Raw genomic sequence first — 13274 nt, 5'->3', positions numbered from 1 at the left:
ATTAATAAAAACAAAAACAAGGGCTTCGAGTGAGAGGCACAGAGAGAGGTGGCCCCAAGAAACAGCAACCGAAAGCGGCAAGGTTCAAGGACCAAAACACAGATGCGTTTCGCACTTCACTTAACAAACAAAAATATTAACGTTTAACAATACAATTGTGCATTGCATTAATCTCTGAAGCTTAAACAAAGGCATTAGCCTAGTAATATTTGCAGGTCTTTTGACTCGAGAATGAGGAATGAGGAGAAACTATCTGCCACATGGTTCTGCTACAGGGAGATCTTCCTACATACATATATCTACATATGTATGTTCATATATCCATACGTAATGTTTAGAGTAACAGCAGAGCAACGATTGCTTCTGTAAAAAATGCACTAAAATTTAACACTAAAACATATAATAATAAAACTCTAATAAAAAGTAGAACCCTTTTCGAAAGAACATCAATTACTCACATATTATTGACCGTGAAAAAGTGCTCTACAGAACCCTATTTCTATATAAACAGACAACAAATTACGACTTTGGATACACAAAGAATAAACAATAATGAAGTCATCCATTATACACCCTTCAACATGTTGTAGCTTTGTACCTAAGGAATGAAAACTGATTTCGTATGAAAATACTCATAGAATGAATTACAGACACAATAAATCTTGACAAACTCTTTGAATGGCAGGCAAAGTGTAGCAAGAGTATATAAATATTTAAAGAAATAAAATATAAAATAAATTAAAAATAAAGATAACTTCGTCTTTAAATGATCTCTCTGGCTAAAAATTGGATTGTCATTCCCAACCATCATAATTGAAAAGCTTTTTATTTTTTGGAAGGGGACTCTTGCCCTTGGATGATCCGCTAGACTCTTATCAGTCAAAAACTACTAAGAGGTAGTCCTAACCAACAGCAAATTGTTTGGCCCAGTCATCATTGACACAAGTACATATCTACGGCTAAAGATAAGACCCGTAGCACCTCCCACCACGTCAATCAGGTTCCCCTGCCCGAGAACACCAAGCAATGCTCTTGGCATTTCCGTTTTACGGATTTCACGCTTTTATTTGCGCTTTCGACTGTGCGCTGTGGCACCACTTCCTGGCCGGTTGGTTTGGCACTTCACTTCGTGACTTCGGGCCTCAAGCGACATCTAATCTGGAAGAGTCCGGAGTGTCGTGTGCTGGCTGTCATACGGGGCACTCTGGCTGGCTCTTGGCTGTTGGCGTTGATGATAATGCCTTGACCAAGTAGACGTTTGGTCGCGCCACCAAGGGCTTGAATCACCCGGTTTATTTTTACGCCGTGATGACGATATGGCCTCGCTCTGGACTGCTTTTCAGAGATCGTATTACTGCGAGGATCGTTTATATCTGGTTATATACTGACTGGAAAGCCAACTCTTGTAATCCGGAATCTGTTTAATCTGTAATCTGAGACTGTCTACGGGATTCATTTATTTAAATTTATTTAAATGTAAACTCATATAAACTCTGGATACTCTGGATGCAAACATATATTCGAATTGAACGAGAGGAACTGGATCTCCCCCCAGTTTAAACAAATTAAATTACTTGAAATGTATTTTTTATTATTTGTTTTATTTATGTACATTTTCGTGTTCTTTTTTGTTTTGTTTTTGGGGAGTGGCTTTCCCACGCCACAGAAAGCCGAGCACGAGGGGCAGTAAATATTTACTTACAGATAAAGCAGCACCAAAATTAAGCATATATTTAATGCATTTTTTTGGGCGAAGAAAAGAGGGAAGTGCCTTCGAACACAGCAACATTTCGTATACGTGATGTGTGTCGGATCACATCAAGCATACGCCCCACAAGACGCCGCCATTTTCCTAAATTTTCCCCTGAGACTTCCTGCCCTCTCAAAATCTTGACTGCGAGTAAAACGCAATTATAAAGATGCAACGACAACGGGGGGAGTGGGGAGGGGAACACTCCACTTTGAATGGCCAAGCGCCGCCCACAAAACCGCAAAATGAAAGGCGACAACAAATCACAAAGAGCTCTCAAGTCGAAAGATAGCCAGCAGAGAGAGAGAGAGAGAGAGATGTGGCGAGAGGGGAAAGAGAGATGGAGATACATATATGTATAGTGTAATAAATGCTAATGCGTATGCAATGGCATACCTCCCTTTGAAGGGTGACACATTTTGCGGTTATCCATTGTTTCATTTGTTTTCCTTAAACGACTTATCTTTCCCTGCGAAGTGCACTTCCTTGAAGGAAACTGGACTGTTACTAGTTCGTAGATCATAAATGAATCCCTTTAGAAAAGAGCTTTCTTTATAGAGGATACTTCATCTTAAAATTCCATTAAGAAATTGTGTGCGTATCTAAGACCTCTGCAGATTCTATATTCTTTCAAGTACATATATGATTTTGCGATCGGTATAAGACGATTTTTATTGGAATATTGTCAAAGAGTTAATGTTTCATCTACTTTAAACTTTGATATTTTGTATCGATTTTCAGTGGCAGCTTTCATTGGTAAATGTTCTTTGAGTCGATAAATAAAGTGTTTTCAACAATGTGTTTTCTTGTTAAATTCCTTTATCAACGGTGGTCTAAGGGCATTCGTTTGAGTATTTTTGTACTTACGTGTCTTTGGATAACTTGCCGTGTGGCTTGAGCTGCTGTTGCAGCCCCAGCTGATGGGGTGGTGCTGGGGGCAAGGAATTGCTGCTGCTGCTGCTGCTGATGTTGTTGTTGCTGGCAGGGATAGTAGCAATTGTTCGGTTGCGTGTAGTTGTTGTACGATGGTTGCATGTACTGCTGTTGTTGTTGCGTCAAATGCTGATTGTAATTGACATTCATGTTGTTATTATTGTTGCTTATGTGGCGTTGCTTGTTGCATTCCGTTATCCAGGAGGCGCCTCGCTCTTGCTGCAGCTGCAGCGTATTGCTGATGGTGCTGTTGTTGCCACTGATATTTCCGATGTTGGCCCAAGCGTAATCATGCTGAAACTGTTGCTGCTGCTGTTGGTGCAACATTTGCTGTTGCTGCTGCTGCAGATGGCTGCCATTGCCACTGCCACCGCCGCCGCCGCCGCTGCTACTGCTAGTGCTGTTGTTGTGCTGCATTTCGATGGCCTTTATGGCAATCATTCAACGTGCAACAAATTGTCAGCGTTTATCACAAAAATTTCTGTTGCAATTTCAGCCTCCTTCCCTTCCTTCCTTTCCGCTCCTTTCCTTCTTTTGTCTGCTTTTCGTTTGTTTGCTTCTCTTTGTGATTTATTTTCGACTGAAATGTTGTATATATTTTTGGCTTGATTTATCTTTGTTTAATTTTTATTTGTTGCATTTCTTCAGCTCAAGTTGTTATTTTTGATCTTTTTAATGTGTTTTTAATCTTATTTACACGATCCACAGGTTGTTTCTAAGTTAATTTGTATTTATATTTAATTTTTGGCAACTTGTTTTTGGGTTTAATTTGATTATTTATATTATATATTTCTGTTTTTGGCACTTTTTCACTTTTTAAGTCGCTTCTAAAATTTAGGATTTTAGAAATTGAATGTTAAGAATATTTTAACTTTAATGATTTTAATAATTTATTTAAAAACAAAATCCAAGCGAAATTCTGAGCAAGTCTGTTGTTATTGTGTTTTTCTCCTCTTTGCATTCGTGCACTTTCTCATGTTCGAAGATGACTAAATGCTCTTCTCCTCCTTTTTCTCCGCACCGATAAGTGTGCTCTCCCTCTTTCTTCTTTTGTCGAGGGGTGAACAAGGGGATTTATTACACACGCCCACTGCCCACTGCCACTGCCTTGGACGGGGTCGATCTGCACGTGCAGTTCAAGTGGTTGGTTAACGGTAAACGACGCGTAAACACACACCGTGCACTAGCAGGAAGGGAGGTCGGTTGCGGGCGGAGACAACTCTCCTGCACCTCTCCTGCACTCGCGGATTAAATTACGTGATTTTTTCGCTTTAACCAAAGGCGCAAAGTCGAAAGCGAATTCGAAACAGAGACACAGCTTGTTTATTATATTATTATAAATATGCTTTTGGTTTTCTTATTTTTTCACTTGTATTGCACGTTTTTGTTTTTGTTATTATTATTATTAATTTTTTTTATTTATTCTCATGCACTCTTTTTACAGTTGTGGCTCGCGTTTCTTTAGCTGATTTCTGGCTGCTCCTTGGCCCACACACTTCCACACGGCAGTACGGCAAAAATTGTATTAAAACAGAAAATGAAAATCGAATTTTGATAAACCTGCGCTCAAAGGCAGGCACGCACACACTTAACACTCCACTCTCACACGTACACGCGCTCGGGCAGGCAGCCGAAGTGTTTCGCGCGATCGTTTCGTTGCTTCGTTGGGGGTTTGTGTGGGGGTGGTGTGGGGTCTCTCTCGCTCTCTCCCTCTCTCTCTCTCTTGACCGCCAGGTTCTGGGGCTCAAAGCTGCCTCTCGGAAAGGCTTGCAAAAAGCCAAAAATTGTCAAAAAAAAAAACAATTACGAGGCGCGATTCGGTTTCTCTTTCTGCGACTGCTCTTTCGGCTGCTGCCGCCTCGCTCTTGTGACTAATCGCGTGTCTGGGGTGGTCGCCCCCCGTCAATATCCAGCCAGAAAACACCTTTCGCGTTTGTCGTTACTATTTGGCGCCAATTGGTTAATGGCTGTGCATATAGGTGAACCGCTCTGTCCGCTGGCATAGATCACTCGGCAACGTGCGCGTTTACAGTGTCCCGTCTTCTGGCGGGGCTCGCTCTGGCTGCCGCTGTTGCTATGACTAATGCAAAAGGCACGCGGCAGCAGCGACAGCCAGCTCCAACTACAAAAACAATATGTAGAACAGGCAGAAAACAACAACGGCAAGAAATTAAGGCTAGCTACTTGGAGCCGAAGATGTTGATACCCTTGAAGCTAAAACTATATATATGAATGATCGATCGTTCTTTCCATCCGATTTGAAACAAATTTGTAAGAGTTATATAAAAACATGCTGCAATAACAAATTGTTGGTTAAATTAAAAACGGTTTTCTTTTTTTGACTGATCGTTCCCAACTGATCTCAATCTTAATACGCTTTTCAAGGGTATACAAATTGTGAATACGAGAGACTCTCCTTTCCCGCGCTCTCCCTCTCCTTTTGCAGTATTTTTTTTGCTGATTTTTAATCTATGCAGCAGCAACAACAGCAATGCGCGACGTGCCCACTTTTTTGTTCTCCTTGTTGTTTTTGTTTTTGCAAAATGCATTTTAATCAGCTTTTTTTTGTTGTGCGACACCTTGCGACGCTGAAACGAAAATGCAAATGATCCTGGCACACACAAACACATATGGATGCAGAGAAACAGCAGTCACGCTCTCCGCCTCGCTCTGTTTCACTTGCTCTTCTTCTCTCCTGGCGCTGCTGTCTGCTCTGTGTCTGTCTCTCTCACGCGTTGCGTTGCGCTGCTCTCGCTCTCGCGACGCTTTTTACCTGTGCGAATGTTTGTTGAAGAATTTATTGTTTGTCTCTTTGTTGTATTATTGCCTGGTGCTGCGCTGGCGACGGCGACGGCGACGGCGAGGGCGAGAGCGACGACGGCGTCGGCGGTTCTTTTTTTCCTTCAAATTTCATTTGTCGCGTTTAATTATGACAACAGCAACAACAAACCCGAATAGCGACTGCGACGCTCTGCAGATCATTGACTTTTCTGGCCGCCAAAGGGGTATTGATATAGGGTGAAGAGGAGGTTCTTCCTCTTCGGTTGGACTGACACTCGCACCAATCTAGCGATTTCTTGGTCGCGGCGGCGATAACCACCCATGCAAAATAGAAACATTTTGAAAGGGAATGTCTCACCCTTTATAAATACACCTTGTGCCCGTGTACATATGTACGTATGTATGCACATAAATATGTACAAATGTATGTATGAATGTACATACATACATATGTATATATTTTGTTGGTGCTGCTGGTTAAACTTTTTTGCTGGCGTTGTTACGTATCATGATAGAGATAGCGATCGCGAGAGCGAATCTACCACTCTTCTATGGACTTCGAGGTTTTTGGTGCTTGGCAACAGTATGGGTGTTCTTTTCTGATTAATATTAATAAAAATATAACCCCTCCCCACAATTTTCATTTTAATCCAATTCCATAAACATTTTAGCAACAGCATTCCTGAACTTTTGCGACCCGTTGACATGTTAATGACATTTTTATAATCCCCAAAAACAAAACCAAAAGCAACAACCACAAAGGCGGATGCAACATTTCTCATTGTTAATGGGGCGGGCACAAGCCAGGGGAGAAACGAGCGAGAAGGAGCCAAACGAGGATACAAATTGTTTTTTTGCCATTTTTGGAGAGGGAGCGGTCTCCACAAATATACACATTTACAGTCGCACACACACACACAATTACAGAGATTGCATTTATTCCATTGACGTGTGGCGAGATTTTAAGTCATTTTTGATGTACGAGTGCTTTTGTTGGTGCTCTTGTTACAGATAAATTTGTATGTGTGTACATATGTATGTATGTATGTATATTGTACGTATGTATGTATGTATGTACATATGTACATATATATTTTTTGTATATTTGAGTTAATACTACGCGGCGCTTTTAAGGTAACGGGTACAGTGAACTCCAGGCACGTTGTATGTATGTATGTACTGTACTTATACATTTTGATGTACATACATATATACATATGTACGTATGTACAATGTATTGGTTTTAATTGTGAAAAGTTTGTGTGTTTGTGCGATGGGAGAATCAGCTGTTATTTCCTCCTTCCTCTTTTGTCATACAAGTTCGCTAATAGAGAGTCGCACTTGTAGACCGTTTTACCGTAATTTGGATACACTTCGTTACTAATTAGCAACCATAACAGGCAACTTGTCTGATCTGAAAGGGCTCCACCTTATAAAAATAGACCTTGAGTGCATCCTCCTTCCATTAAGAAAATCAAGAACCAAAACAAAACACGCAGTCCCAAGAGAGAGCAGGCCAAAGAACAGAAGCCGCCTCGCAGTTGCCGTGGGCGTTTTTAATCGCACGACTGTCTGGCGATTTTGTTGTTGCTGCTTTCCGTTGCTTGCCTTGGCCTCATTTCGCTTCTTCCTCACCTCCTCTATCCGTGTCCGTATATCTGCATGGTCTTCACCAGCTGAGGAAATTGCTGGCATTCCAGCAGATTCCCCCCCTTCCCAACCCATTGAGTGCACTTCCTAGCGTCTCTTCCCACCGCGTTCTCTCTTTGTTTATTCCCTTGCAGAAGGTAATTTGATTTTTACCAGAGTTTGGAAATGCACAGCTGAAAACAGCTTCTGCCACATTAAGAAAGGCTACAATGTTCCACAGAATATTTTCCTTTTTGCTCCAACTGAATATAACTAAAGAAAATAAATGATTGATTTAATTTTTCCATTGAATGGATCTCCAAGGGTATTAAAACTTCGACCCCGTCAACCCACTTTGTCTTCCTTTTGGGTTGTTGTTGCTTTATTTAGCACGTTTTGCGTTTATGATCGTAGCGTGATTTCTGCCTTCTTTTGTTGTTGCTTGTGATGTTCAGGCGGCGGCAGCTTCTGTTACTTTATTGCGCCGCAGGTTGGTTTTTATTGTAGTTTCGGCAACAGGTGTGGCCCCCACTGTACATTGAACCCATCCCGCGTGTACCTCAACGCTAGTCACTGATCATGCTAAGTCACTTCCATGGCTATGACGTGTTCTGGCCCAACATATCCTTATCGGTGCGATGGTCTTCCTTAAGAACTCTGACGTCTTCAGAGTTTCTGGTTCCCGCTTTCCGTTTCGTATTCCCAGATAAGCGGCCAGACCACCGTTGACGTCTCTATGGGATGACTCATCGAAGAATACCCCCCTAACCAGAGAGTGGTGACGGCGGCAGCGTTACGATTTCTAACCCACATTAGAGCGGTGCGACAAATGTCGACAGCTCATCGGCTAGTTTAATTTCTTCTCTCTTTTTCCTGCCTCTCTCGATTGATTGCTGCAGGGTGAGCACATGGTGAGGTGAAGCAGCACCGATTTCACTCTCCCAAGCGATTTTTGTATGTGCTTGTTGGTCATAGCCACACCTCACCTTGCACAAATAAAAAATTGATCGCTCTCTTTGGAATTTTTGTGTGGAGAGGCTACCGGACCTAGGTCTAGAAATATTGAGTTTACATCGCAGACACCTTCGCCGCAGCCACTGCCGCTTTTGCTACCCCTACAATACTCGTAAAGGGGCCCTTAACTCTTGTCAAATGATTTGCCTGATTTGGTCGACCACTCCAATCCACCCACTCCTCTCCGCCGCCACACCCCGTCAGAGCCCCTTCAAACAAAGCGAAACCTCAAAATGTTTTAATGCTCTGCCAAAAAAAAACAACTATAAAAACCAAAAAGCCTGCTCAAAAACAACACCAACAATCAGAAGTGAAAAAAAATAACAAACCCCAGGTTCTGGTATTTTTATGCCCCTCTCGCTGGCAAAAGTGTCCGACGCATATTTCAACTTGTCAGCCAACGAAAAGAAAAGAAAAGAAAAGACGACCAGCACAAAAAATTAAAAAAGGCTCGTAAAGCTGAAATCAGCAAAGCCGTTTCGGGGGGTAATTAATCGCCATTGCCGTAGCCAGGCGTCGGCACGACACTCGCACAAATGGAGATCGGAGCAGGCAGGAGGGACAGCAAGACACAGACAGGCAGACAGACAGTGTACCCTGATATCCAGACCCAAAAAAGAGCAGACCGAGCAGATCCCAAATGGCAGGCAGCAGCCAGACCCAAGCCTGGGATATGCTTTTGTGGATCTGCGCTAGAGACATTCATGGGTTGATTAACCAGTTCTAGGTTTTAGTTGTCATGGATGAAAATAGTTATCCAGCTTCCAAGAAATTGCCAATAGGAGAAGATTTTAACTTGTCAGCCACCCACAAAATGCCCTAGGTAAACCCCACCAAAAGCTTTACACCAAAGTGTAAAGCCTTATCTCAGACCTATCAGAAATGGAAGCAGCTTTCCAAGTAATCTCTAAAAATGGCGATCGTGCCGCTAATCATGTGGTCTACCGCCATAAGCCTCCTTTTGATGGGGGCCTTAAATCAAGACATTATTAATAAATAATTGTAAGACGAAGAAAATTCAAAGGGGTTGGGCGGGGGATGCACAAAGTTGGAAGTAGAAGGGACTGACGGCTTGACTACCGATTCGCCACAGAAGTACTTACCTATAATTTCACAATCAATTTTTGACGCGTTTGTTGGTTTTGGTCTTGGCTGATTTTGCCTCTTTTTGTGAAATTGAAATTATTATTTCGCAAGATACGAAAACACACACTCATGGACACCCATATAGATGTATGGGTATGGTATAAGCGACAATGGCAGCCTGTATTTGACCCACTTATGGCCATGATGGTCGGAGGGGGGGGATACTGGTTAAGGGGCTGCTTCCAGGTGGTGGGTGGCAGGCGACACAGGCCTGCTCTCAGCTGGCGCTGCCTCAACATCAACACGTGTGCGGCAAGCCCCGTACTGCCGAGCCCGCGGCCGACTCCATCTGCGGCCTGTTGCCATTTCCATTGTGTTGTGTCTGTTGCATGTGGCCAAAAACCTGTTTGCAGGCGCTCTAATTGTGCACCCTAGACCCCTATCTCCTCCACTCCCCAGCACCGCTTCACCAGTTGGCAGCACGTTTTCATTCATCGACAAACTGTTGCATGCAGCCGCCAGTTGTAAATTTATTTACTTATTTGTTCATTTCACTCATGGCGCTCATGCCGCTCATGCCGCTCATGCCGCTCCCCTGCTGCCCCACCTTCCTGAGGCTCTGTGGCTCTGTGTCTCCGAGTCTGAGTAGCTTGTGCCGAACTCGTGGAACACTTGGGGCTGCAGGCCAAGAAAAGAGCAGGGTCCACGCGTCGCCATGTGAGTGGTTGTGGATGTATGAACTCATCCTCGTGCTCGTATCGTCGTCGGCTGTGGTCTGCCATTATCAAACGGGGCACGCACTCAGAGTACGACATTTCCATGTCTTATCTTGGTTGGGTTTTGTGGTTTGCTTTTCTATTGAAGATCGTGTTTTGCCATACTCGGATGGGCCTTGTTTGATCTGGGGGTTTGTCCATTTGCCCTGGCCAAATATTGGTTCATCATAATAATTATTTGTCTGTTTGCCTCGTATTTGTACAAAACGGAAACTTGCAACAAAAAATAAATATCATAAATACGAATTAGTATGTTTGTATGTTCCAGGCATGGCCCTATTCGGGGTTAATGCCGGGGAAAACCCCATGACTCACTCTGGATTTCATGAAGTCTTCATATCGGTGGGTTTCTGTTGGAATACCCCAAGGCCCACTCCCCGCCAACGAGCTTGAGAGTAATATATCAGCGGAAATACTGCTAGTGCATGAAAAGCTTCCTTCTGGCAGTTACAAATATTTACGTGCATTTTCCTGTCGTTTTTTAGCACTCCTGGTGTTACTTTTAGTTGATAGAAGTTTCCTATCTGGAGAAGCCCCGTGACTTGAGATGTTATCCGTTTTAGTGTAGGATTAGGCACCTGCTTACGCACGCATAGTAGTAGCTGCATCACGTGGATGCAAAATGTTTTATGGTCTGCAATAATGAATTGTTTAAATATGCACAAACACAAATGTCATCAGTCGCAGTTGGAGGAAATGTGTCTAAAACATCCAGCTGCGACAGAATGTTGAGGCTATGTAAATGCTAAATAGACCGCTCCCAGAAACGGAGAACAAATGTAGAAACATTAACCAATGCAAACTGCAGCTAATTTACAATTTTCAACAATTTTTGTAACAACTGCAACAGCGACAACAACAAAAGATGCCGAAAATAAAGCCAAAGGCGAGGCGATCCGAGGCAAGCGTTGCGCTTTGATTGAATCGAATGCGAGGCGTTTTGCCGAAGTCCAAAGTCGCAAAACAAAAACACTAAGATGGGTAATGTTTGTGTAACGACTATGAGATACCTACAATAGAAAAATAGAAAATGAAACGCTAAAGGAACAAGTGGAGCAGTCATTGCAATTGAGAGTATAATAATCAGATGTCAAAGGAAAATTAATATTCTCACAAACATTAAGCTTTGACCTTTTTCCAACTGTTGAAAGAGTGAAAGTTTCGATAATAATAGATACAACTAGATCTAAACTAATGTTTCTGAATCTCCATTAGATTCAGGTACTTCGACTGACAATCCCAACTAGCAATTAATCCTGAGCAACACTTTTAATAGCTCTCGTAACACACCTATCCAGAACTCAGTGCAGCCTTTCAACATTTGTTTCTTATAGGAAACTTAAGCGAAATAACAATAGTAACAACAATTAATGCATTTTGTGGCCGCTTAGAGCTCACAAATTATGTGCATTTTCGTTGAATGCTGTTTGCCGCACACCTGCGTGCCCAATCGGCACCGATTGCCGGCATCGCTTCAACATCGGTGACAAATCCACACAGAATAACAACAGAGAAACGAAACATATTTTCAAGTTTAATAAGCGAAAAATGAATGGCCAAGATGCTGCTGCTGCTGCTGATGGATTTGCTGCAACTGAAATTACCATAATGATCTCAATATTTGCACAACTTTATCACGACAAACTATTTAATTATACACAGAGGCAGAGGCAATTGCTGCTCGCTTCATTTTCTGCCGCACAATTAGACACGCGAGATCTGGGAGGGCAAGGCGTATGAGTAATGCAAGTGCAGCTCCATCGTTGCGATACGGCGACAACGACGGCTACGGCTGTGGCTGTGGCTACCTCCCCCTCAACGGAATGACTTCAGCGTCTATTAATAGCATTCCAGGTCTTATTTTCTTCTGGTTTCGTTTTGGTTATTTTACTTAGCGTAAAAACTATTTTAGGCATAGCCGAAGCCGCAAGCCTCCAGTCGCCTCGCCAATGGGTGAGGCAATTACTCACGGCAAGGGCAGCTCTGACCCCCAGATTGGCAGCTGAGTGGCAGCTTTAGTTGCAAGTACATACTCGCCCATTTGCCACCAGGCAAAGTTGCAACAAATTAGCTGCGAAACGAGCGCGTGAGAAAAGCAAAGTTTTGCAGTCGCACTCTTAAAAATAGCACTCCATGTGCTGACATTGGGGGACATTCATGCAGATTCAGACCCATTTCAGTTGGTTTTGAGAAGGATAAGAGTGCTGAACGATATTTGATGCTTTGGCTATGCTACACAAAAGTATGCTACAAAAAATGTATAGAAAGCTGTCAAGTTTGCATTAAAACATAAATTGATTGATAACCAATGCCCTGACCTTGGCTGTACATTTGTTCAGCTGGCAAAGTTGCCTTACGCCTTCCACTCGTTTGTTTGCTCTTTTCCGTTCTTTACCACTTTATCGTTTCCAACCGATCTAAATTATCCTCGAAGCTGGCCAAAACAGCTGTCAAAACCAAGGCCAAATAAAAGCGTTCGTTCAGTCTGAATTGTTGCAATTAGCGTTCGAAGATTGCAAACAGTTGGAAAAACATGCCTATATCCGCTTTGTGTCTGCACAACCAGATGTGGAAGAGCCACCCCATAATATAAGTTATTTCGTAGATTTTGGACTCAAATTAAAGCAGGAAAAGTGCGGAAGAGCGAAACTAAAGTCCCAACAAAATTGAAAACGTTTTTTATTATTTCAAAATTTATTGATGATTAGTACTAAATAATGTTGGTTTTTTCTTTCCTTTTTGGTTTTTATCATTAGCACTTTAAATGAATTTTATGATTATTTTTGCAGTCTTAAAAATTTGTCTAAACAATAAATTTTCCATATTTCAATTATATTTTTTTTCCTTTGCTTTTTCGCTTTTAGTTTATTCGAATGTTGCATTTTTTGAGAGAACTTTTTTTGCTATACGAAAAATGTTTTGCCAATAAATGCCAGGGGCTGTTAGAGGAACGAGAGACTGTAGACTGACGGGGCGGGCGGGGGCTGTGGACCGAGTTGCATAAATTACAAATATACAATATGTTTGCTTGAATGCATGCAAAAGGTATATGTTTTCCCATACACACAGACAACAATGAGATTTCAAAAATTCAACACTTGTTTGCATTTTTTGTTACTTTCATTTTGGGTTATTATTTCGTACTTCAAAAATATATTATGGAAAAATTGTACACTGATATTGAGGTATTGGAAAAAATCGGCATATATGTTGAGGAATATGTATGCATAATCTGGTATCCTTAAATTTGTATATGTACAGGACTTTGAAAAGTTTTCAGTGTGATTTGTAATGCTTAGGCAACT

The sequence above is a fragment of the Drosophila subobscura genome, chromosome O, assembly GCF_008121235.1.
Source record: "Drosophila subobscura isolate 14011-0131.10 chromosome O, UCBerk_Dsub_1.0, whole genome shotgun sequence".
In the NCBI taxonomy this organism is placed as follows: domain Eukaryota; kingdom Metazoa; phylum Arthropoda; class Insecta; order Diptera; family Drosophilidae; genus Drosophila; species Drosophila subobscura.
The sequence above is the reverse complement of the archived record's forward strand: the minus strand, read 5'-3'. Positions refer to the sequence as shown.